The following is a 26,816-nucleotide window of genomic DNA, read 5'->3' as shown; positions in this document are numbered from 1 at the left end:
TGGAAAATGATATGACACAATTTTATTTTGTTTTTGTTTTTGTTAATTATGTTAGTTTTTAATTTATTTTTATTTTCATTTTTATTTATTTGTTTGTTTGTGTATTTTTGCTTGTTTTTGAATATGATTAAAATGAAAAAAATGGGGCACATGAATATATTGAAAATATTTATGGGGAGGTTTCAGTAGTCCACCATGAATAAAAACTAGACCATCAAATTTCAACAATGTTTTCAGATTTATCTAGTATTTTTTAGCTTACTTTCGAAATTAAAAATAAATTTTTCATGAATTTAAGTATTGAATTTAGTATTTTTTCCTTAAAATAATACTTGTACTATTTGGCAAAGCATTTTCAACATGTGGAACATTCTAGAAATCTTTAGATGAGTTGGCGGAATTTTTTTGATTTTTTTTTTTGTAATTATTATTGCTTTTTATTGATTTTAAATGAATTTTATTCCATTTTCAATGGATTTTGAAGGATTTTTAATATTTGTAATTTTTATGCAAATTATTTTTTGTATTTCAATCAGGAGAATAAACCAAAAAAAATTCCAATTTGGTAAATGATTTTCAGCTATTTTTTAATGTTTTATTTGAATCTATAATTATTTTTAAAATGAAGTTTTAGGTTTTTAGGTGTTTTCTCGGGTTTTTTAATTAAAAATAGGTACTCGGGCTGCATGTGAACAACTGCGTAGAAACGACTAAGCACACACCACCACATGGACAAGTCCGGACGTGCATCCTCGCGTGTGAATGCCCGTTGGAAAATTCCCACAGACTCGCACATGAACCAAGCACCCAAACACGAGAGGGTCTCCGGGCGCGGCACCACGTGAACACGTGCACATGCAAACACGCGAGCACGTGAACACGGTGTAGTGGGGGGTGGGGAAAATTTAGGGAAGGGGGGGTTAAGTGTGGGGGTAGGGTAAATTGGGGGGTAGGGGAGGGGGGGGGGGGGTAAATGGTTGGGGGGGGGAATAGGGGTGGGGTTAAATTGGGGGTGGTAGGGTTAAATTGGAGGGGGGGAAGGGTTAAATTGGAGGGAGGTAGGGGTAAATTGGTAAGGGGTTAAAATAGGGGTGGGGTTGAATTGGGGGTGGTAGGGTTAAATTGGAGGGGGGTAGGGGTAAATTGGTAGGGGGTAAAAATAGTATGGGGGGGCGTTAAAAATAGGGGTGGGGGGCCCAAGGAGCAGGCAGTCGGGGGGCGGGGGGGGGTGGGGAGGGGGGCAAGAACATGGGGGTGGGGTGGGTGGGGGGAGGAAGAGGAGGATGAAGAGGTAGAGGAGGGGAGGGAGGCGTGAAGGAGAGGAGAGAGGGCGCGGCGAGGCGGGGCCCGAGGTGGGGGAAGGCGAGGCGTGAAGGAGGGGAGGGAGGGGTAGGCGGTGCCCAAGGCAGGGGGGATGGTGGGGGAAGGAGGAGGAGGATGAAGAGGAAGAGGAGGGGAGGGAGGTGTGAAGGAGATGAGAGAGGGCGCGGGGAGGCGGGGGGCGGCGAGGCATGAAGGAGGGTGATAGGGTTTTAAGCGCCATCCATTTACCTTGGTCTTTGCATTTTTCCCTCAATAAATTGAAGTTTTTAGGAGCCATTGTTGAAATTTTTTGTGGCCCAAAACGGTCTCTCCCACCGGTAGAGAAACTTGCCATCCTTTCTTTTATCAAAGCGATTGTCATATCGAAGCACTAAGGATCCCTCCTTGACGTTTTTATCTGTTAGCTTCTTGTTGAACTTTTCTCTATGCTTCTCAGCTTCCTGGGAGTAGTAGTTGATGGCTTCTTCACGATCCAATTGTAGCCTCTCTAGGCCAAGTAATCTTTCATGTAACTTCTCCTTTTGAGAGCCTACTGTGCCACCTAATACTCGAAGGCTAGCTAATTTCACCTCAATAGGCAAAAGAGTCTCTTGTCCATAAACTAGATGAAAATATGTGAACCCTAACATGGTTTTGAAGGAGGTTCTGTAAGCCCATAGAGCTCCACTAAGGTGCTTGTCCCAATCCTGGGGCCTTGAATATACCTATTTGCTGATGATTTTACAAATCATTCCATTTACCTTTTCCACCAATCCATTGCATTGAGGGTAGTAAGGGGTAGAGTGTCGTCATTGAATATTTAGCTTTTGCATGAGTTCACCTACCACATTAGCTCTAAACCCTGGTCCTCTATCTAATAGTATTTCAAGAGGGGTACCAAACCTACAAGAAATGTGGTCAAAGATGAATTTACTCACTTCCTTAGCAGTGATTCTTCTAGTTGGCATAACCTTGGCCCATCTGTACTATGCCAAACTCCCTTCTGCCACAAAGTGAATGAGGTAAGGGCACCACCTAGTCATGGAAGTGCAGACTAGGACGCTATGCAGGCTTGTGAGGGAGAAGAGAGGAAAACTGAGAGAGAGAGAGAGAGAGAGAGAGAGAGAGAGAGAGAGAGAGAGAGAGAGAGAGAGAGAGAGAGAGAGAGAGAGAACTACAAAAAATAGACGAATCAATAAAACTTAAGAGGGCACAAGAGATGGAGAACCCTCAAAATATAACCAATATACACAATATGGACATCAATAGCATGTGCTTATTACACTACAGAGCATGCATAAGCTATAGTAAGGGAATGAACTGCATAAGCTCATGAGAGAGAATGGGGAAGGCTCAATAGGGCTGAAGAAGGCCTCTTGGCTCTCTCTTTTTTGCAAATTACAAAGGAGAAGGCCTCTTTATATAGGCCTTGAGGGTGTTTAGGGAGGAAGTTAAGATAGAATAGGAATTAACACCACCAAAGCTGCATTAAGGCGGTTCCATCAATGTGGAAGCTCAATCTAGATGTTTTGTTGACCAATTTTGTACTGTAACGTGTCCGCTTGTCCACTTGTGGGACACGTCTTAGTAGCCCATCCGGAGGGAGTCTAGAAAGCACCACTTGACACTCACAAGGAATGTCACAAGGTTTGCGAACTAGGTCTTCCCGAGTTTACCCTGAAGTGGAAGTATCCGGCCTTTCCCACTTAGGACTGACCTGAAGTCAAGGTTTCTTTCCTATCAGCCAAGTCTCTAGGAAGTAGCTAGCGTCGAGCTCTAGATGAACCACTTTGCGTAGGAACAATAGAGTCAAAGCGGATTTATACTACACTTGGTTCATGGAGAATGGGAAACGAGAGGGATGTGAAGCTCCTTCTTTGCCCATAAGGCATAGTCCCATTCCGCTCCCCTAAAACAGCATAAATCGGGATTCTAACTCTATGACTCTAGGTCTTCACAGTTTCGTTATTACGTCTTTTGAGAATAGTTCCTAGCTAACTGGGACCACTCTTCCGTAGGACAAACCCAAGTCACGTCTACCGCACTATCCTCGATAGCTTTAGTTGTCTAATTAGGTCCTACCACATTTATGTGCGACATTTAAAATCGGTCTCATTAATTAGGCCTTTTAGGGCACAGAGTTCATTCACGTAATTTACAACACATATACAAAAACAAAACAAGCAGTCCTTTTATCAAACAAGTTCCTTAACTTATCTTTAAGTTAATCTTTGTCTCCTGCCCATATAGGAGAATTATGTATCCCTTTTGTCCAACAGAAGTACTCGGTCCAAATCTCATGGCACCGAAATTTCCATCCTTTATCTAGAATAGGATCTCCCAATGTCCCAGACGTTGGGCTCACGGGGATCTCCAACTCCATTCTAGATAGGCAAGGGGTATTTAGAGCTCCACCTGACCCACAAGCGATCTAAGAGTGAGATGCCATTTCCGTGGTTGGCCTTTTCACCACTCGACCATCGGCCTGTGAATCTAGCAGTGCCCTCTCGGGATAATATGCGATGTGATCTTGGAGATGATCCATGCATGCAAAATATCATTCCTTAATTAATCCAATTAAAATTCAAGCACAATCAAAGCAATCAGCCCTAATATCATATTCTAGAAAAACATTCCTTTATTCCCATGGCAACTTGTCATTACAGACCCCTACCATGCATTTGCCATCAACAGAAGCCTTGGAATATTTATCCAAATCACAATGCATCAATCCCTTGATTGAAAGAAAAACATTTAGGGTGTTGTTCAATCAACCAACAAAACTAATTGTATTTTTCCCAAACAATACAATAATAGACGCGACAATAATTCCATCGCATATTCGCTCTCCCCCTTGGGGCCAAAGAGTAGAATTTACTTAATATTCCCTCCAGGCATATGCTAAAGGTTACAATACTATACATGACGTAAGTCCTATCATTTCAATGCAAATTAATCAATCTAGCAAGATCATTTATGCCTCTTCTCTAAGTGACAATTATCTTTTAGCATTTTCCTACTATGCAACATTTTTTCCTTGGCTTTATCTTCCTTTCTCCTAAGGCAAGGAGTCACATGTCATCGATGTAAAGTTTACATAATCTTTCCCATGTATGTACTGTGTATATGCATTTGCAAACTTTAAACAATATTATCCTCAGTAAAAATTAATCAAAGACTCATCGATGCTCAATACTTTAGTGTCCCATATGTTGCTTATGCTATGCATGGATTCATCACATAGAAACTAGGTGCAATTTAACTCCCTTTGATACAAGCACTTCACAAACTTCATCTTTGAATATTTGAGATGCGATTTATCCTTTTCAATGACCTATTCTAGCACCACAAGGTACGAAGCCTAATGTATCTCTTGTGAGCATTAAAACAAGCATCTATCAATTTGAAAATACATAACTTACAACTGGTATCGCAATTAGATTGACAATGATGCCTTCGCCCGAAGCTCTGTTGCTGGTTGTAGGATTGTCATCTATACACGACATTCTTTGCTTGGAGGCCATTGCCCGCAAGTAGACTCAAGAGATTAAGAAGGTGGAATAGATTCGAGATGGGAGAGCGAAAGAGAAGATGGTTAAATCAAGGATCGAGATAGAGGGAAATTGTGCAGTCTCTCGGGGTAACTCTTCTCTCTCTCTCTCTCTCTCTCTCTCTCTCAAGCTCTCTCTCACAGTCTCTTGGAGGGGTATACTCTCTCTCTCCCTCTCTCTTGCAACCTTTCAGGATCTCCTTATGCTCCCTTGTGCCTTCCCATGCCTCATATTTATAATAAATTAGAGAGGAGGGGATAAGTCTAAGAACAAGAGTGGAGGGGCTCTTAGAAGACTCAGTGATTTGATGCTCAGATCATAAATCTGATGGTTGCATTGGCTCCAAAAGGGGGGTAAAACCCTAAGACACTTGCCAAGACACTTAGTTAGAAAGCTCTTAGTTCACTCCTTCTTTTCTTTGTTCGAAGTGCTGTCTACTGCCTATAGACTGCATCGCAGTGCGCGCGATGACATATCTGATGCTCTTGTATTCTGGTTTATAACTTCATGTGGTTTTCTTGAGAGGATTGATTATTGGTCCAATGTCCAGTGTTGTCATTTTGGATTTTAGCAAGTTGAATCTTGCATTTTCATCTTTCTGTCTTCGTTCATGCATCTCTTTCAAAGAGCAGATATCCTCTGTATGGTTTTCGGGTATATTCTGTGGCTAAATGTCCCGCTTGATGGCACTTTCCACACCATGTATTAGAACTCATCACATCTCTCCCAACTCCCACAAGAGTAGATATATTAGCGGTATTCACCTTCAGTGTCTGTAGTTGCTCTGTAATCACATTCATAAGCTCTTTCTTTATACTTGCAATTGAGTTGGATAAGTAGTCCTTCAGATTTTCACCTCCTAAAGTACTTGTAGTAGGGTTTTGGGAAGCTTCTGTAATTACTGCATATACAGGTTGGGTTGATCTAGAGGGTCCTTTGTTTTGGTTCTGATTCAAAGCTCTTGTTGAGACTTGGGGTTGTTGATTCCAGTTGGTCGGGTTCCACTGTTGTTGAGTCACCATTGGAGGAATTGTTTGAGGCCACTGTTGTTGTGGTTGAACCATCATTTGAGACACTATCATCTGCGACGACCACTGTGGATTAGGTGCACTGTATTGCATCATTGTTTGCATCTGGGGATAGGGGTAGGGAACTGTCCCTGGGATTGCATTTGGTGGGTATACCATTCCTGGCATGGAAGGAGGTAAGATTCGTCTTCCTGGAGTCATTGACAACCTTGCTTCAACTTCATCATACAATCTTGCACCTTTCATTATAGCTTGTAGATTGACTAGTCTTCTCAATTCCACGAACTTACAAACTTTTGGTTGTAGGCCTCTGAGGAACACTCATTTCTGGATACCTTCGTCCAAATGATGGTTAGTCCATCTCTTCAGGATGGATCCCATTTGCGAGACATAAGCTTCTACTCTTTCTCTAGAGGACAGACTTAGGTTCATGAACTCCTCTCGCATCCGCTCATCAAAACCTTCATGCCTGAATTTAGTGAGGAAGGCTCCCATGTGCCAAAAGTTCCTGTTGCTTGTCTCTCATACCACTGAAACGCCGCGCCCTTGAAAGTGGTGGAGAATATTACTAACCAATGCTCATGGGTTCTGGCATTGTTAGCCATACATGCTACCATAAATTCTGCTACATGAAGATCGGGGTCTTCATTGTACTCTCCCTTAAAAATTGGCAATTGGATTACTATTGAGACTTCAAGCTTGTATGGTGTGTGACTGCCAACAAGATCTTAGCTATGTCCAACTGTATCAGCAAATGTGGGACATTAAATAAGATGGCTTTAGACTTATTCAGTACTTGGTTTGAATGGTCTTATTGACCTTAATGTGTTGTAATCATTTGATATATATGGGTAATAAAACATAAAAAGAATGAGTGAGAGCATACAACTCCTCATAGTGGTTCCTATTCTTAGTCTCAATCTTTCTCACTATTAACATGGTATCAGAGCCATGAATGGGCTCTTTGGAGGATGGTATTGGTGGAGCAAATTTTGAAGCTTGAAGACAAAGCATGTTCCTTGAAGAAGCAGGTTGCCATTGATCTCATGTGAAAGGTATGCATTTCAGTTTGAGTCTCTTGAATTGTCAGAGCTTGTTGGGGGTTTCTCAAGGGATCAAAAACATGTAGTAGAGCCTATGTATGATGTCATCCATTGATGCACTCTATTACTCATGAAGGAGGAGCAATGTTATGTAAAGTTTAGAGAAGCTTGGTTGGGCATGGTAAAGTGGGTGCTAATCTTCATAACCAGCAGGTCTAAGGTAAACATATCTCCAGACAGATCATGTATTTTGGGGCTGATTGCTACCTGCACTCTGTTGGTCTAGCCCAAGGCATAGGAAGGATGGATAGTGCTCTACTACTTGATGAATCACTTGTTAAGGGATATGCAATATCCCATGGTATTGATGCTATATCTTAAGCTCATCTTTGAGCTACATGGTTATGTACAGATCTGAAAATAGGGATAGATCTGTTGCTAAACTATTAGGGAGACATACTCTTGAAGCTTGGAAGCTATGTAACATGTACAATGAACTCTGTTGAAGCATAGGCATACTTGGCAATGTACAAGTGTTGTCTCTCATGCTTTTGAGCTTGGGTTTGGAATGTCAAATGCTCAGAGTTTGCAGGGAATAACAGGCTGAAATCTGTCTAGAAATTTCCAACACTACACAGGGCACTGTTTGGTCCACAAATGCCTTTGGAATTATGCAAATGATCATCAAGAATGCTTGGTAAATGTCTATGCAACACCCATGTACATCTCAACATGACCAAAAGGGATTAAAACTTCAGATTTGGAATGCATTTACAGATCTAAAAATTACAGGCTGAAATTTGAAATTGAATGTATAACAGTTATCACTTGAAGGTTAAAGCGGTTTGACATTCGCTTGTACCCGTAAGGCTTGAGTCATGCCATTGGAGCTATAGGTGTGTTGTGGGGTACTGTGAGCATTAAATGCCCAAAGTTTGGGCTGATGTACTACTAACTATAGTAGGGTATTGACTGTTTTTATTAGTTGGAAGGATATTTGGCTTCCATACATGATGTACATGCATTGTAATGTGCCCAGTTGGACATGTATGTATACTTGCATGTAATAACAACTATCTAGATGCCTTGAGGCTGTTTGAGGTACATACACTCTAATGTTTGGATGGAAGAGAAGCTTCTGGTAATTGTCATTTGATGCTTACACACTGCTTGTCTATACATGAACAGTCTACTTGATTCCATGCTGGTTATGCAGTAAATACAGTGTATATATGCAGGCTGCCATACCTAGCTGATTGCCAAGTGTCAGGAGATGTATATATAATTGGTTTTCAAGTTGAAATAATGACTGTCTGAGCACATAGAGTGCTGAAAATTGTCATAAACAATTGCATGCTGAAACTGAATTGTCAAGAAGATTTTTTGGCTTGCAGGTAGTCAGGCAAAAAACATACGACATGGCAAAATGCTGACAGGACAGACAATATTACCCGGACTATGGGGGAGAAATTGGATAGCCATAATTATGCCATATGAAAGTTCCGCATGGAGAACTTCTTAATCGAGAAAGGATATTGGGAGTTGGTGATTAGAGTATAAGCCAAACCTGAGCTCCCAAAGAGACCTACAGCTAATCAAAGACGATTACACCGAGCTTGGACAGAAAGAGCTCGCAAGGTGTTGCACTGACTGTCTCTATGTATATCAAATACCATGGTAATGCAGATAATGAATTACAGTTCTCCTAAGGATGCATGGGACATTTCGATTAGGTACTATGGCACCACTACAAGTGCCAGGAAGATACAATTAAAGCAAAAATTTAACAATATGGAGAGAAAGAGCATGTCTATAAAGGACTATGTGACAGAGATCAAGACCATTGTAGATCAACTGGCATCTGTTGGTACTCAGCTTGAAGATGAAGATATGGTTGCGGTGACTCTGAATGGCTTGGGCCCAGAATACAAGTCTTTTGATACTTCTGTTGTGTCTGTGCGGGCTGAAATGCTTGATTTCAATGATTGGTTGCATTGCTTATCCATGAGGAGGTTAAACTTGACTTGGCTACAAGGTCAAGTAGTTCCAAAAGCAAGGATGCAGTCTTTTATTCCAATCAGCGTGGCCGTGGCAACCGTGGTAGAGGTTATGGTTCTGGTAGAGAAGGCCATTAAAATGCATCATATGGCAATAACAACCGGCAGGTATCGAATGCAAGAGGTGGTGGAAACTTTAGAGGCAGGGGGAGATCTAGCCCTAGAGGTAGAGGCTCCTGGCAGCAGCAACGTCCATCTAACAATCCGAATAAGGATAAGGATTTTCATTACTATGGGAAATATGGTCATATTGCCAAGGACTACTCGAAGGAGCAAGGCACTCAGAAGGGCAAACAACATGGACATTTTGCTACATCCAGTTAGGCAGATGATGCTTCACGAGATAGATTGTTTGCCATGCAGTATGTGAAAGATAGGGCTGTTGAAAAATCCATTGATGATGCAGCATGGTACTTTGATTCAGGGGCATTGAGCCACATGACCCCTCACGGTGATTGGTTTACTGACATGGTAGCTGAACAACACGGCTATATATGCACAGGTGATGACACGTAGCATAGCAGTGAGTATAAAGGCAAAGTGACTCTTGTGGTTCATGATGGCAGAAAGAAAAATTTTGCATGTCCCATCAATAATGAAGAACTTATTAGCAGAACTTGCAGGTTAGGTTCAATAAGAATGGTTGCTTTATTGAAGAGTTTGTAAATGGATGCAAGTTGACTGCTCGAGGTCAAAGGAATGGCATAATGTTTACTCTTGATGCCACTGTGCCAGAGCTGAATCCAGCTATGTTTGCCCATGGTTCTGGCACTGTCATAGATTTGGAAATTTGGCATAAGAGAGTGGGACATGTGAATTTGCAAAGGCTGCAAATTATGCAAAAAAAATAGATTGTTGTAGGTTTACCCAAATTCCAATACACAAACATTAGTCATGTATGCGATGCTTGCTAGTTTGGTAAGCAGTCAAGGTTGCCATTTGTCAGGCATGTAAGGCAGAGTACACGTCCACTACAGTTAGTGCACTTTGATGTCTGGGGGCCAGCCCATAATGCATCTATGGGAGGTTCGAAGTACTATGTGACATTTATTGATGATTACAGTTGCTATACTTGGGTGTATATTCTACGGACAAAGGATGAGGTGTTTGTTGTTTTACAGCAGTTAAAAAGCAGGTTGAAAAGGAATTTGACAGCTATATCTCTTGCTTGAGATAAGACAACAGTGGGGAGTATGTGTCAAATGAGTTTGATCATTTTCATGCTGAAAATAGCATACGTAGGCAGCTTACTTGTAGCTATACTCCACAGCAGAACAGAGTGGATGAGCGTAAAAATAGGGTATTGATGGAAGCTGCTCGTGCCATGATGAACGAGAAGAAGATGCCACTCTATTATTGGGCTGAGGCTGTTATGACAGCCATGTATATCTTGAATCAGACTCCCACTGCAGGTATTCATGAGATGACACCATTTGAGAAGCTGTATGGCTATAAGCTGGATGTAAGTCACATGAAAGTATTCGACTATCTTGCTTATGTGCACACTTATGTGCACATCCCAGATGAGAAAAGGAAGAAGTTGGATCCAAAAGTGCATAAGTGTGTTTTCATTGGATATTTGCAAGAGAACAAGGCATACAAATGCTATGATCCCTCTACCAAGGAGACTTTGGTGAGCATGGATGTCATCTATGATGAGATGGCCTCTTGGTATATATCACCAGTTGCAGAGCCATCGGATACGCTTTCTATTCATGCATCTACAGCTGATTTGCAGCAAAGTACTACTATGACAAGTCCTAGTGGTCAGACGGTATCTCCATGGACACGGAGATTGCGGAGCTCTGGCTCACCATCCCCATTGACACCACTATGTCAGTGAGGGGGAGACATGATGTAGTGGAAATCAAAGGAAAAGGAAAAATCATTGATGATATATCTAGTGTGATGACACCTGGCAGGATGACTTCAGGCTATGACTCAACTGACAGTCTAGACAGTGAACTTGGTATTCCGACTGTATATACGCCTGGTACTAGGCAGAAAAGGCACATTTCGCCTCATGAGACAGGGGAATCGAGCAGTGCACCACAGCCTAGACTCTCATAGAGGGTCAGATATCCTGTTGACAGGTTGACATATCGTGGCTAATTTGCAAAGCATTATGCTTACATGACAAAAGTGATGGAGATCAAAGAACCAGGTACATATGCTAAAGCAGTAAAAGATGAGAACTGGTGTGCAGCTATGGATGAAGAAATGAATGCCTTGTTCGAAAATAAAACATGGGATCTTGTGCGATTGCCTGAAGGGAAAAAGACCATTGGTTGCAAATGGGTCTACAAAATCAAATGCAAGTCGGATGGTAGTGTGGAAAGGTACAAAGCCAGGCTGGTTGCTAAGGGGTATGCCCAACAGTATGGACTTGATTATGAGAAAACATTCAACCCTGTTGCCAAGATGGTAACCATACGCACTATGATTGCTTTTGCTGCTATTAGAGGTTGGAAATTACAGCAGATGGACTTGAAGAATGCATTCCTCAATGGTGACTTGGCAAAAGATGTCTATATGGGTAGCCGGAAGGGTATGTACACCCTGATTTTCAGCACTATGTATGTAGACTGAAAAAAGCATTGTAGGGGCTGAAGCAGGCTCTGAGACCCTGGCATGCAAGGATCAGTAACTACATGCAGAGCTTGGGATTTGCTATTGGTAGGCTCATAAGCTAGTTTATGCAGAAGCCTCGGAAGCCGCACTTGGATGCAGTTAGACACATTATGAGATATGTTAAGTCTAGTGTAGATTATGGGCTATTCTATGTGAGAGATAAGCCCTTGAAACTGGTTGGATACACAGATGCAGATTGGGTAGGATACTCATATGATCGTAGATCTACGAGTGGCTATGCTTTCGGGTTTGGAAGCAAAATGATCAGCTAGAGCATCAAGAAGTAGCCTACGGTTGCTTTATCGAGTATTGAGGCAGAGTACAGGGGTGCTGCATTGGCAGCATGTGAGATTGCATGGTTGCTCAAGGCTTATGGGCCTGATTTGGACATATAGGTAGATGCTCCAGTGACTTTGCTATGTGACAATCTTAGTAGTGTACACCTAGCCATGAATCCAATATACCATGCTAGGACAAAACACATTGAGGTACACTACCACTTCATCAGAGAGATGGTTATTGCGGGAAGAGTTGATCTCATGCATGTGAAGACTAATAAACAGGTTGCGGATATCTTTACCAAGTCTCTGGGTAAAGATAAGTTCAATGTTTTCAGATAGTTGCTTGGTGTGCAACTGCTGTCTTGAGCTTGAGGGGGAGTGTTGAGACTTCAAGCTTGTATGGTGTGACCGTCGACAGAATCTTAGCTGTGTCGAGCTGTATCAACAAGTGTGGGACATTAAATAAGTCGGTGGCTTTAGACTTATTCAGTACTTGGTGTGAACGGTCTTATAGACCTTAGTGTGTTGTAATCATTTGATATATATGGGTAATAAAACATAAAAAGAATGAGTGAGAGCATACGACTCCTCATAGTGGTTCCTATTCTTAGTCTCAGTCTTTCTCATTGTTAACAACTACATTTGCTGGCATGTCATCAATATTTCCAGGATGAATTTGACTAGGAAGGGAACCTTGAGTCGCCATGGGGACTTCTGTAAAGAGTGCTTTTAGGGTGTCCAAAGAGGCTTCTACTGTAAGCTCGTTCTCAGCCTTGATTCTTGCCTTCTCTCTTTTCACGTACCTCTGGACTCATTCTAACACTTGACTCTTGATTGCGTCTTTCATCAGGGGGTTGGCTCCAACCAGTTAGTCTGTACTCAACATAATAGAATCAGAGAGGGCTTCAGTCTTTGGAGGATTCTCTGGCCAACATCTCTTCTACTTCCTTCTTATCAACATCTCTGAATTCGACTTTCAAACCACTACAGAGGGGGAGATATTCCATTCTAAAAATATCAAAACTCATTCTTCTTAGGATTGTTGTTGTGCCATCATTATAATAATGCCCGATTTTGAGGGTTTCAATAGTGTATGTTGTGAAAAAGACCCTGTCTACCAACTTCCAATGGGTTGCTAATTGGACAAATAGAAGATTGTCAGTGCACCAAGCATCCCACGTATCTTGCTGTTGAGCATCCACGAACAAATTCCAACTATTTTCCTTCTTGTTTTCGTGAACTTCCACTAACCACGACTCCTGAATCTTCTTCACAATCTCCCACTTGATGATGTTTGGAAACTTCTCAATGAATGCCAAACCTTTCATGGATGGTCATTCTCTCTGTTTCTATCCTTCAGTTTATTCCCAAACAATTTGCCACCAAGATGCAAGTTTCTCCTGCTTCAACATGAAGAGGAAATAGTCCACCACATAGAGCTTGCATCATGATGGTAATATGTTTCCGCCATTGTGGGATGAACTTCTTGTAGAAAGTGGCTTTGGCAATAAGAATCTCCAACTCTTCAAGTGGAAGAAGGAACTTTGCAAACATCCATTGAATTCTTATCTTCTTGGCAATGCCATTTCTTTCATTTTCAGCCTCTTCTGATGCTTGTTGATGGCAAGTTTCCCCGGCTGCACACCAAAAACATAGAGCCCCAAGAGAGACACCAAGGAAAAGGGGTTTCTACTGCAAGAAAATCTATCTTGTAACATCAACAAGATTTTATTTCATCCTTTAGAGAACCACAACAAGGAAAACAACAGATCTTCACATAGTATCATAGTAGATATCTCCCACAGATTTAATAGAATCAACCATAATCTTCAACACCTTCATAAAATACATCAATAGAACAAGAAACACAAAATAATACACATTTTTTGAATGGAAATAAATCACATAGTATTCATCTTCATTGTCTTCATAGTTTTCTCTTTCAATCTCTCATAAAAAGATACATTGTTTTGATAGAATTTGCTATCTCTGACTCTCTCTCTCTCTCTCTCTCTCTCTCTCTCTCTCTCTCTCTCTCTCTCTCTCTCTCTCTCTCTCTCTCTCTCTATCAATAGTACATCATCTCCTCACTATAATACTCAAGAATGTCACTTTATAATCCCTCTTAGGTCGTGGATGCACCTCCCAAGAGGTATGGGAGGTATGAAAGGGCACCAGAGTCACTACAGTGTCTCTTCATAGCTCACTACTATCACTGTCACTTCAATCTTCTCTTCAGTCTCTTCAGCAGCTACTTCTTCCATTTGTTTTAGCTCATTTGAACTCAGATTCATCCTTTCCAAAAGTTAGAAAATTTTCCCAAAGTCACACATAAATTCTACAAAACGCTTACAGAATATCTACAGAACATAACAGAACAGGAACGAAGTAGAGACAGAGCAGAGACAACGACTCTACAGAAGGTCTACAAAAGGTTATCAGAGAGTAGTAGATCCTTATAACTCATACTAAAACCATTCCAAACTATCAAAAACTATTCAATGGTCTTTCAAAATACCTGAAACTTCATCAATCATCAATCCATTCTTCATACAGAAGAAAATCAGAATAAAACAGAAGCTATACAGAAGGTATTAGAATCAATCAGAACCTCAATAGAACCTATCAGAACATCACAAAGCTTCATATTTCCACTAAGAATCATCATGAGCTTCCAAAACATAATCAGTATAATCCAAAACACTCTCAAACACTTCCAAAAATAACTAATCATCACTCAAAATCCATAAAAAATCAACCATTCAAACCTCAAAAATAACAAAAATCAGTCAAAAATTTAGTCTTTTTCCACTCTCAACAATATGTCCAATGGACAATGCTATTGGTCTGATTATAAGGGTCGATTGTCGCCATCAAACACTTTGAGCGTTTGATCAGATGGGTTGTGTGTTTGATTGGAGTTGATTTTTCGATTCGTATGGTTTGTTCGACTATAGAGTGATCCGATTGTTGTGCATGTCTGACTGGACAAATGGGGTGTCCGACTGGACCAGCAGGTGTCCAATCAGACAGTTGGTCTGATCGGACCAAAAGGTATGGTTTGATTCTTACAGTCGGATGGTCTCGACTACCTAGTTCTGGGAGTCAGGACGAGGACACAGTGGTTCGACTGCGAAGTGATGGGGCGTATGTGACGATTTTGGTCAATTTCTTCAAGCTTATTCTATGGCTGTGTCCACAGCTACCTGCAACGCTCTCCAGATCACATCTATGCCAATTAAGGAAGGCTTTTGCGTACTTGGATCACAGGAATAGCTCCAAAATCGAGTGCCCCAATCTCTTTTGCTCAGTAGGTCTCTATCTCTCTCTCTCAAGCTCCCCTTAATCTCTCAAATGCAAAATGAGGTGTCCCTTGCCACTCTTGGCCTCTTATTGCCCTGCCCAGGTCTGCATTTACCTTAGTCTTGCTCCTCTTACTAGTATTTAACCCAAAATTTTGTTTTTTGCCATTCTTTTCCCTGTTTTAGCCTATTATACAATAGCATAAACCCTAATGTGTGCTCATACTGTTTTTCTCCTACCCTACCTAAATGTAAACGAAAATCATAAACAAAACACCTACACTACTCCAACTTGCTTTTCCAAATCCAAAAAACCAAAAACTTACTTGCTAAGGAGATTGAATACCTCTTCAAGCTCCCTCACTTTGTATCTATCTACCTCAAGCGCACTGGTTCGGGGAAAACCCTACTTCAATGCTCGATTCAGAGCATGCAAGGACTCAAATCTTGTCTTGAAAAACAAAACCAAAATGTGGAGGTGAGCTCAAGCTCAACTGCCAAGACCCATGGACCGCTTATTGTTCAAGAGTTCCATGCCGAGCACTAATGGCTACCTCTCACATAGCCGATGCACTATCCCTCTCTATGAGTGTAGTGAGCTTACCTTGAGGCCCGATTGAGTTGCTTTCTCTCTCAAGCACTCCGAGAGCTCCACGATTCTTGATGCAAGCTCAATCATCCTCAAGCCTCCACCTCCAAGCTCCATCCTCCATAGCCATGCGTGAAACAAGAGAAGAGAAAACAAGAGAAGAGAAGAGAGAGGATGGTGGAGAGCTTCACCTCCTTGATCCCTCACCCTCACACACTCACTCCCTCACACTCTCACACTCCCTCCCTCAAGCACACACAAGCAAGCAAAGAGAAGAGAAGGAGAGAAGAAGAAGAGTCCACTTTGCCACACACCAAAGAATGAGCTCTCATTCATCTTTTGGACTTTATATACAAAGCTCTAAATCTTATTTGGGTGATCATCCCCTTTTCACATGGCCGGCCATAGCCTAAGCCCTTTTTTCCATTGTCCTCCTATCTTCCTAGCTTCCTTCCTACCATCCATCTACCTTTACAATTTGTACGGGTGAGAGCCCAACACTTTTAAAATAAATAGTGGTGAGCCTTGAATTCTTTTACAAAAGCATTGACTTGTGCTTTTTCTTGTGCGCCTTTCTCCTTGATTCAAGACTTTTCTGCACTTCTTGTGTTTCCATATTTCTCCTGGCACGCCTTCGTTTTCCATTTCACTTTTGCCTTGACCTTATCTTCTGCTTTAGATTTTCTCGATTTTTCACCTTGTTTGTATGAGGGTTAACAACCCAATACTTTGCTATTATGTTTCTAGCATAGACAAAATCTTTGCAACTATGTCTGCAAAAGATATCCCACCATATTATTATGTAATCACCTCATTCTCTTGCAATACACCCTACTCTTTAATACTCCTTTCTACTTTGCAAACATAATTTCTAGAAGCTCTCTTCATCTTTATAATCCTCTAGAATTTCAAGGAAACTGTTATTGCTGAGAATCCTATGAAGCCCAAAGTAAAAGCATATTTATCTATATCGATGGATGAGAGCTTTATCCTTTAGGTACTACCATAGTTCCAAATTACAATGATACTTATTGAAAACCTGGCTCTCGAAACTCTCTGGCATTGGGAGGTAGTGGGTAATCCCTCAATGTATCCCTATTATTACATGATTGACATAGAATGCCATAAATTGCAATGCTCTTCTATTGTCTTTGCTCTTGATTCTTGCATAGGCAAAACCATCATCCAAAACTTTAGTCTCCATTCATATTGTAGTCTTAAATGGCTACCCTAAGATCATTGGTATGATGAAGAACCTTACACAAAGAAATGGTGAACATCTTGTACAACTCTTATGGTAACCTTCACATTTGGATAGACAACATCAGGTCTTCACATTTGACATGTAGCATATAGGTCTCCTACAGGGTTGTTGGTTGTTGTAACCTCTATCCATGGTAGACATCTACAAGCCATATTCCATTCTCATAAATACTTCTCATGATGATATTTATCTTTGAACCATGGTCTGTTTAGTACAACACATGGATCTTTGAGCTCTCCAACCTTCATTATAGTCTTTGTGGTAGCACGGGCCAAATGGTTCATTGAATAATGACTCCTAGGTATCACCCATGAAGCTACTTCATCCTTTGTATAGTGCATAGGCCATACATCTCTTGTGTTTTTACTGCATAATATCAGAGTCTTCTTTGCAATATTGTTCACTTTAGAAATGTATACAATAAGGTTTTTTGCTTCTTCACAAGCAGCCTCTACATCTGCATCTCATCTTTAAAAACTAATTGTATGCCTTCTTGTAAACCTATTTTTTCTTTACTTTGTATTATAGCATAAATCAACTCACCCACAAATTGTTTTTTAATACAAATAATGCCTATAATTTCTTCATGGAATTATTTTTTTGCTATCCCAAGGATTTCATATAATGTAAACTCAACTTTACTATTTAGAATCCTCTCTTTCAAAACCTTTTTAAGATCTATGGGATGTCTTTATGTTTGGGAGAAGCTTGTAGCTTGGTTGCTTTCCCTTTGGATTGTCCTATTTCTTTTCTTTTGATCTTTCTTCTTCTATATACATCTTCCATGTTTTGAACGGGTCTAGCAAGAAGGCGTAGATTGCTCAGGTTATGCCACCTCCTTTGGTAACCCTCTTTGAGGTTCTTGGGTTCTCATCAACTCTTTTTCTTTTACCTTGCACTATTACATTTGTGTTCTATTGCTTTACCAAGTAAGCATAGATAGAATAGGAATCCACATGGGAATCCCACCCAGTCTACTCTAATTCTTTGATCTGCATCATTTAGCTATGTCTTTGCACTTTACCCTTACCTGCATCCTACATGGAATGGGTCCATAACTTTTCTTTCTTACACTAGAAACTAGAGATATCTTGATTTCTAGTCTATAAATAGCACTATCTATGACTACATATGCATTTTGCACTACAAGATCTTTAAGAATCTTTTGAAGGTTATAGAAAGGGCATACCAATTTCATTTGCATGAATCTTTCCATCCTTCCAAAAAATCAAATTCTTTCTTCAAACATCTCTATATGACTCATAGTGTCTATGGTCATGCTTTGTACTATCATACATATGCAATGGTGGACAAAATCTTCCCTAGGCATGATCTTTGAAGTAGAAGCTTTCCTTGACTCTTCAAGCTTAGCAAGCTTGATCTGTGAATCCTTTGATAAGTTCATCCATGGCACTATTGCTCTAAAGAACTTTTAGAAGGCATGGGCTGTGGTTGCCTAATCACTAACTTTGATCCATGAAAAATCAAGGCATGGCTAATATCTCTCTTCTTCTATGTCTCTTCACTAGTTTAGATACAATATCTTGCATGTCTTTCCATCTAATCTTTATGTCCTACTCTATAATATCATCTTCTAATAACTTCTCTAGCTCTAGTTGCCACTGGAGGATTTGTTGCTGTAAAAAAAAAACTTTCTTTGAAAGCAAATATAATTGGTCTACACTACAAAATTAATCAAGCTTCATCTCAAACTCTCTTTATACCTTTAGAGAGAAGAAAGGCCCTTCATACACAGTCTAAAAATTTCTACTTGATTACTTTGTCTGCATCCTCTATGAAATACTCCTATTTAATGGCTCTCTTGAAACCAACCGATTTATTTTCATGGTATGTATAGATGGACTCTATGTGGCTCTAGATTCACAATCTTGATAAAATAGCTCATCATATCATCTACTGGTACATTGGCCAACTCTAGCTTCTCTACATAAAAGTGAAGAAACCTGGAAATATTTATGCTATATCAAATCTCTTTACCTCTACAATCACTTCTTGCAAAACATTGGTAATAGTCTTTTCATATTTAATCAATTCATAAGTCCTCATAAAATCTTTGATATTTGTTGTTCTGACAAATTATGACTTCATCTTCAACTAGGTCTCCCACCTTATAGACTTGGAGGTAGGCCTTCCACATTGGGCTCACCAAATATTAGGGTTTGGGAAGATCTATGCCTAAATCCAATAGGGATCATGGAAAGGAGAGGACAAACGGAAGAAAGAAAGGTTGGAACAATAACTCTTGAATATACTATAGTATGCAAGAAACAATGAAACCCAAATGAGAAACTGTATTACTCTTGGAAACCCTGTATAACTACAAGAAATCCCTTCAATTTGAATACATTGCAACTAAGAAAATAGCTTAGGCAAACTCTCTCTAAGATGATAGCTTAGCACCACTCTTTCAACCTGAAAGAAATCACAATAGTAAATACAAAGAAAACACTAGAAATACTATCAAATACTTTGCCAAAATAGCCTCAAAATGCATAAATCAAGCAAGAACCACTTTAGACCTCCTTTGATAAAATCCCTATGAGATCTCTTAGATATAGCTACATAAACACTCTTAGTCCTCACCTACAACAATAGATAAAGGTATATTTTGATCTATTCCAAAAAGAATTTCTTATACGCAATCCTTTTGAGGCTAAAAACACTCATAAAGATGTTAATTTACTTGTTTTTTAACTTCAATGCTATTAATCATATAGTACAATCCCAAATCTCCCAATATCTATCACAAACATGCATCCACAAGTATTTGTCAATCTTCTCCCTATTTACTTTTGTTGAATTTGTTTTCTTTTGTGCCTAGCTATTACTTTTTTAAAATCATAACTTTGTTATATGAACTCAAAATAGGGCCATAACTTTGTTATATGAATTCATTGCCTAGATGTAACTTATTTTGATCATAAATTTGTTATGTAAGCACTCAAAATAGAGTGGTCATCCAAGTACTCGAATGGAAGCAAATAGACCTAATTGACAACCAGCATGGATAGAATTGTGATAAATCTCTTAGAAATAGCCAAAAATGGCACTTTTTTGTATACACATCACAATTTGATATTGTTTAGCATTGAAGACTTGTATCACTCAAAATAAGTCATTGCATGTGTTCAAATCCACCCAAATATCTCATTAAGCCATTAAAACTCAATATGGATACTTGGATTATTTCAAATGCCAATTCTATTCCTAAGAAACCCTATAAAGACTCTCTACCATGTGTCTGTATAAATGCTTTTCCTTCATTAAGCTTGAAATGCTTGATCCCATAGACATACACATGAAATCCTATTATTAGGAATAGAGATCTTGTAAGGTTTCAACCCATAGACAGTGAGTGTCATAACACCATACCAGGCTAGATTCTTATTATAGGTAATACCACTTTGCATTAATCTCTAAGCATTGTTGGTAGTATGTATTGCTCTTCAAGTTTCCATTCAAGAATAAGAGGACATTCCAAGACATAAAACATAACCATCAACCATGGAATTCATACTTAGCCTACGAGCGTTCACTAGAACTAGTCTAGAATAAGTTGCTCTTGAAAATGTCAAATATACATTACTCTAAGCTCCCTTTGCATTTGCAACTAATTAGTTTTACTAATATCCAAATATTGCTACTCTATCAACTATGTTGTAAGATTTACAACCAAATCAGCTTGCTACAACAATTGCACAGAATCATGATGGCAAACTCCCATTGATAGCATCCTCCTTTCCACTTGCAAGAACTTAGAAGACCCACATGTTGGAACTCTCGTCCAATATGTAACCCAAATCCTTTCTATGTGGTAGTCCACATAATTTTATTAGTAGCACTTCTTCACTATCGATAGTCATTTGGTCTATCTTATCCTCACGACTTTGTGCATGAGTAGTGCAACAATTTCCTTGAACTCCCCCTTTATAACTCGTTGCTCATATTAAGCTACCTTTTCACTACACCATGATCTCAATTTTGATAGATCATCAACATCATAAATGGGGTTTGCTCAATCTAGCCAACAATCCCCTTGAAGATATGAATGAGAAGAAAAACTCCATTTAAGGCCAGCACTTCGAGCACTGCCATCCATATTTCAAGCAGGATACTAGATTTTTCAAACATGATGAGAGCTACTTTCCTTTTATATTGAACATCGTAGATAGTTCTTGCTTGCATCACAATTCTTGTACATCCTAGACCTAATTTACTTCCCCTATTAGTTGATTGATGGGTTGATTATGATTGAAAAGTTTGAAAGTATCACTTCTGGTTATTCTCGTGCTATTTTTGAAGACCAATGCTTCTTCTTCGAGCTCAATCTCCATAGAAGACCAACTATTTTACCTCTCCATCTCAATAGCTAGTCATTTAACATAAATAAAAAAGAGAATAACTTCCTATTTAGCACATAGGTTTTAGCCTTTATTCTTCTTGAGCAAGTCCATGCCCAAGATGTAGTCATAGTAACCGAGTGGTAGGATTTGGAATTTGACTTTAGTTTTTTGGCTACCTATTTTAAATTGAACTTTCTAGTTTCAATAATAGAGGTGAATTGCTTCCCACTAGTCAACTTTATTATCATTTACTTTATTGCCCTTAAATCTAGATTCAATCTCTTGATTGCAGTCTAGATAACAACGCATTGTTGTTTATCTCCCTTATTCTCAATGGCCATCCATATATATATATATATATATATATATATATATATGGCTTATCATTCAATTTTCTCACCCAGGGGGTACTCTTCTTCTTCTAGTTGACCTATCATAGTGTTTATTTAGGCTAAGGACCATTTTGGTAATTAGCTCTTAGGTATCTAGTCTTTCCACATTGGTAGCATTGTTTGTTGCTTGGCTTGTTGAGAACTTGAGTGATAGCCTTAGCACTTCTATTTTCTTTGGCACTATTTGCATTAGCCCCATAGTTTGGAGAGCTTATCTCATACTTATTTTTTATTGTGTTTGTCCTTTGCCAATTTTAGGTAATCTCCTTGGCCATGTGTGTGGATTACATGAGGGCATCTTTGAGGGTTGTGAGACTCAATGCCTCAAGATTGATGTCTAGGGATGGATTCAAAACTTCAAAAAACCCTAACCTCTTGATTGCCATAATTGGTGGTGTGTACTTTTGAACGCTCACAAAATTTGATTAGTAGCTTGGTTTGGCTTTTTAGTTTTTTTTTTCAATTTTTTGGGTTGGGGGAAGGTCCACATGAAATGGGCTTTCGAGTGCGGGGGGTGGGGGGTATAAGGGTATGGGCTTTGTAGCTAAACATCTATATAGGGAGTAGTAGTGACTCTAAGCTTTGCTTCATTTCCACTCTACGTGTGATTCCCTATACTCAATGGTGAACCCTCATATGTGCTATGTCACGAGGGTATGGTCTTGATATGTGCCTCAATGTTGTATCTTTAGATATCATGAATACAAAGATTCCTTATTGATATATCTTTTGTGCCTTTTTGTGCCTCATTTGAAGTCCCGTGAAGGTCCATAACACTTGGTATCAGAGCAACTCTAGCGCAAAGCATACTAGCTTGAGAGGGGAGCATGATCACGAACATGAAGGAGATCATACCATAACATGTCACACAACAAACGCGATGACCTTGACATGTCACAACACAATGTGACATAACATGGCACAATGCCCTTGTTACACTTGCTGAAAATTAGAAGAGAACCTGATGTGCCAAAAAAGTTGGGAGGGAGTCGTGCATGATAGGGATGCGCAGCATACCATTCAAAAATTTCTTGGAGAGAGTTGAGGCTGTGGGAGGACACTTTCTTTGAAGAGGAAGACGAGCTATGTCACTAGCTCAAAATCACATACACGAAGAAAGAGCTACGGCTCAACCTGATCGAGCAAACAAAGAAGACCATCAAAGTGCTAAGGAAGATTTAGCGAGTAGATATGCTTCTCAATCTCGAAGAGAGCACTAAAGAGTTGGATGAAGACCTTAAGGAGGTTGACTACTAGTTGATCATGATGCAAGAGAGAGCCATGATGTGGCGAGTGAAGAGGGCCCGAGACCTCGCCACATAATTACAAGAGAAAATCATGTTGAGGTGGGACTGTGAGATTGCCTCTAGAGCTGTAGGAGACAAAGAGAGGGCCGAACCATATTTGAAGTAGATGCAGGCTGAAAGAGTCCAAGAGCTGAAGAATGGAGTGAAGCCAACTAAAGAAGGACCAAGGATCCAAGAAAAGGAGAAATAGGTGAAACAAGATGAAGAATTATGGTCAGATGAAGAGGAAGATGAAGACAAGGGGGAGGATGAGCTCAACCCGGATCTTGGAACACCTCATTCCCAACATGGATCCAATGCCTACTACCCCGACTACTAGCTGGAAGAAGACTACTACTGCCAAGAAGGCTACCCTGAAGATCAATACCCCTACAACAAACTCCCTCTTGAAGGAGATGGATACTACTACCCAGAAGATGTTCCCCTCGACTACCATCCAAAAGGAGAATACCTCAACACACTGACTACCCCTATCTCACAGAATGCTAACTCAAAGAAGTTATTAAATAAAATGGAAGAAATGATGGAATATTATGTGAAGGGAGAAGGATGGAAAGTGGATGTGATTTCAAAGGTAAAAAAATATTATGATGATGTTAGGATATAGAAAAGAAGATGAAGCAAGGTGGACATGTCAATGAACCACTACACCCACAGGTTGCGGCCCACTTGAAAGAAGAACTGGTGTTAGAAGGAGAGAAGGGGGAGGATGAGCTTGATCATGATCTTGGAACACCTTCATCCATTGAGATTGAGGGTGAGGCCAGGTTGGTGCCCTCTTGTCAGGCACGAGATGCCTTTGATGAAGTAGAAGATGAAGAAGTAGATGGAGAGATAGAGTTAGAAGATGAAAATGGGAGGGGGAAAGCACCTGGGGTAGGGCATGTGCTGCATGGAGCCAAATTGCTACCTTAGATGATGATATAGGTGAAGGAAAAGAAAGAAGAGAGGAATTAGAAGAGAAGAAAGAAGAACAAGGGGAGGATGAGCTCAGGCTAGATCTTGGAACACCTTGACGCCGACAACCCTAACCCCAACAACCAACCAAACCCTCACAATTTAATGATAATAGTCTAGGAAAAGAGTTGAAGGAGAGAATCATGCAAATATGGGACGAGATAGAAGAAGATGATAGGAAAGAAGAAGAAAATGATTTATTAGATGGAGCCATAGAGAAGGTCAAGACAAGAAAAGAGAACAAAAATAGAAGAGCAAGTAGAGTTAGCTAGGAAGAAGCTAGAAGAGAAAGAAAAGTTAAAACAAGATATGAGGAAACAAGCAGAAGAAAACAAGAAGAAGAAAGTTAGGAAAAAGATTGAGAAAATAGAAAAATACAAAGAAATCAAGTTGAAAGAACAAATATGGAGAGTTAGGAAGCCAAAGGAAGAATATAGGCTAGAACAAGGATAGTAAGAAAAGATAGATCAAGGCAAGAAGACCAAAGAACAAAAGATAGAAGACAAGAAGGAAGAAGAAGAGAAAAAGATAGAGAAGAGAACGAGAATGAGATGAAGAAGAAGGCGAAACCAAACGCCAAGAAACAGAGGCAGACCGCTAGAACCAAGATTAGAGATGAGAATGAAGATGCCTCCAAAACCCCCCAAACTCAACTCGTGGCTAAGGACGAAGCAACCCAAGATTTTGATCCAAGGCCACATCCCATCCCAGTCAACTCGGATTAAAGTAGGAACCAAGTGCACTTAAGTAATGGAGTCATTGGCTATGCCTTTGAGCCCAAAGAGGCAAACCCTTATGAGCTTGGACAGAATGAATTAGAGGACAAAGCCTCAAAGAAGGGAGAGCATGAGGGAGTGCTCGTAATATGGTCCAATCAAGGTAACTTAGTGCCATGGAAGTGAACCTTGCTAGTTGAGCCGTGGAGAACTCTCCAACTCACTCTTAAGGTGAATGTCTTTGGACTATGGAACTCGTTGCGACCATAGTCAATGCTAGCAAAGATCGAGAACTCAACATTCAGGCTACAAGCATTGCAAGGAGTTGTCATCCCTATCCTATGGATCTGTGACACACCAAGCACCACACATATGGGTGTCACCCCAATAACTTCAAGGATACCTCTACTTCTACAAACCAAATCTGGTCTAAGTGATGACTTAGTCCATTCCCCACCAAGAACCTCAACTCCAAATGAGGTGAAGAAGAGCCAAAGAGGTGCCATGCACCAAGACCACACCTTTTGTACGAGAAGGCAAGTTAAACCAATCGGCTTGTCGAAGTTCAAATCAAGCAAGAAAGATCTAGCAAGGAGTCCAATGAAAATATCCCAAGTTCTTGACTTGGCAATGAGGGCAAAGCATATTGGAAAATGAACCAAGAGACCCAAGTCCCCAAGGCGATGACATGAAGAAAGTGAGGAACGATACAAGGAAAAAACTCAATGGACTGCCTCCCTTAAGGCGTGACACAACATGGTGACAACCGCGCTACCAAGCCTTGATCCCAACAATGCGACAACATGGGATCGCACCTACAAAGCTTGGCATGCAAAGCCATAAGTGCCAAGCCACCTCAAGCGAGGACTATGAAGCCTCCACTTCTCAAATGTAATTGAGTTGGGGTGGAATTGAATGCAAAAGAATAAAATTAACTAAGTCTAGATGGGTAGTGATACCTTGGCTAGCTTGATAGAATAAGCTATGTTAAGACCCCCAAGTCGTAGTGCGATAAACAATGACCAACTTGATAGAAAACGCTACGCTAAGACCCCACTAATGAGTCAACCGGTAGACACTGACCAACTTGATAGCATAAGTTGTTTTAAGACCCTAGAATGAGTCAAGAAACCACCTTTAGATTGCTAAGGACAACAATTCATTAAGCAGGGGTGAGTGTAAGGGTATGGACTTTGTAGCTATACCATGGTGTTGGAGCTAGAAACACCTATATAGGGAGTAGTAGTGGCTCTGAACTTTGCTTAGTTTCCACTTTATGTGTGATTCCCTATACTCAGTGGTGAACCCTTACATGTGTGGTATCACATGCGAGGGTGTAGTCCTAAGATATGCTTCAATGTTATATCTTTAGATATCATGAATACAAAGATTCCTTATTGATATATCTTGTGTGCCATTCTGCTGTGCCTTTTTGTGCCTCATGATAGGTTATGATTTGAAGTCATGTGAATGTCTGTAACAGGGGGGAGGGGGTCATATATTCGGTATGGGGTAGATGGGGGGAATGAGGCCTTTGTAGGGGAAATAGGTTAGGGGCTTATCAGGAGCTAGGGAGTGTTGGAGGGAAAGAATGGGGGCTTAGGAGGGGGGGTAGGGTAGGGTAGGGAGGCCACGGGCAGGGGATAGAGGTTTTGGGAGGTGAGGTAGTGTGTTGGGGAGCGCTGTGTAGGGGGAGTAGGTTAGGTGTTTATCGGGAGCTTGGGGGTGTTGGAGGGGAGGAATGGGGGCTTTTGGGGGGGATAGGCAAGGGAAGCGGCAAGGGATGGAGGTTTTGGGAGTTGAGGTAGTGTGATGGGGGAGGTGGAGGAGAAGGAGAAGGAGGAGGAGGAGTCAATGAAGAGGAGGGCAGGAGATGGAGAGGTGGGGGAGGAGTAGGGCGGGAGATGGAGGCACCTGGAGGAGGGCACGACATGAGTGAATGGGCAGTGTTGGGAAGGAGGGTGTGGTTGGATTGCAGCCATAGTGGAGGGGGCATTAGCGAACGAGTGGCATTGTCAATAGCAGCATGGCG

This window comes from Lygodium microphyllum, chromosome 7, assembly GCF_053477565.2.
Source record: "Lygodium microphyllum isolate KBCC chromosome 7, Lygodium_microphyllum_v1.1.10, whole genome shotgun sequence".
NCBI classification, from domain to species: Eukaryota; Viridiplantae; Streptophyta; class Polypodiopsida; order Schizaeales; family Lygodiaceae; genus Lygodium; species Lygodium microphyllum.
Note: the sequence above shows the minus strand (reverse complement) of the source record.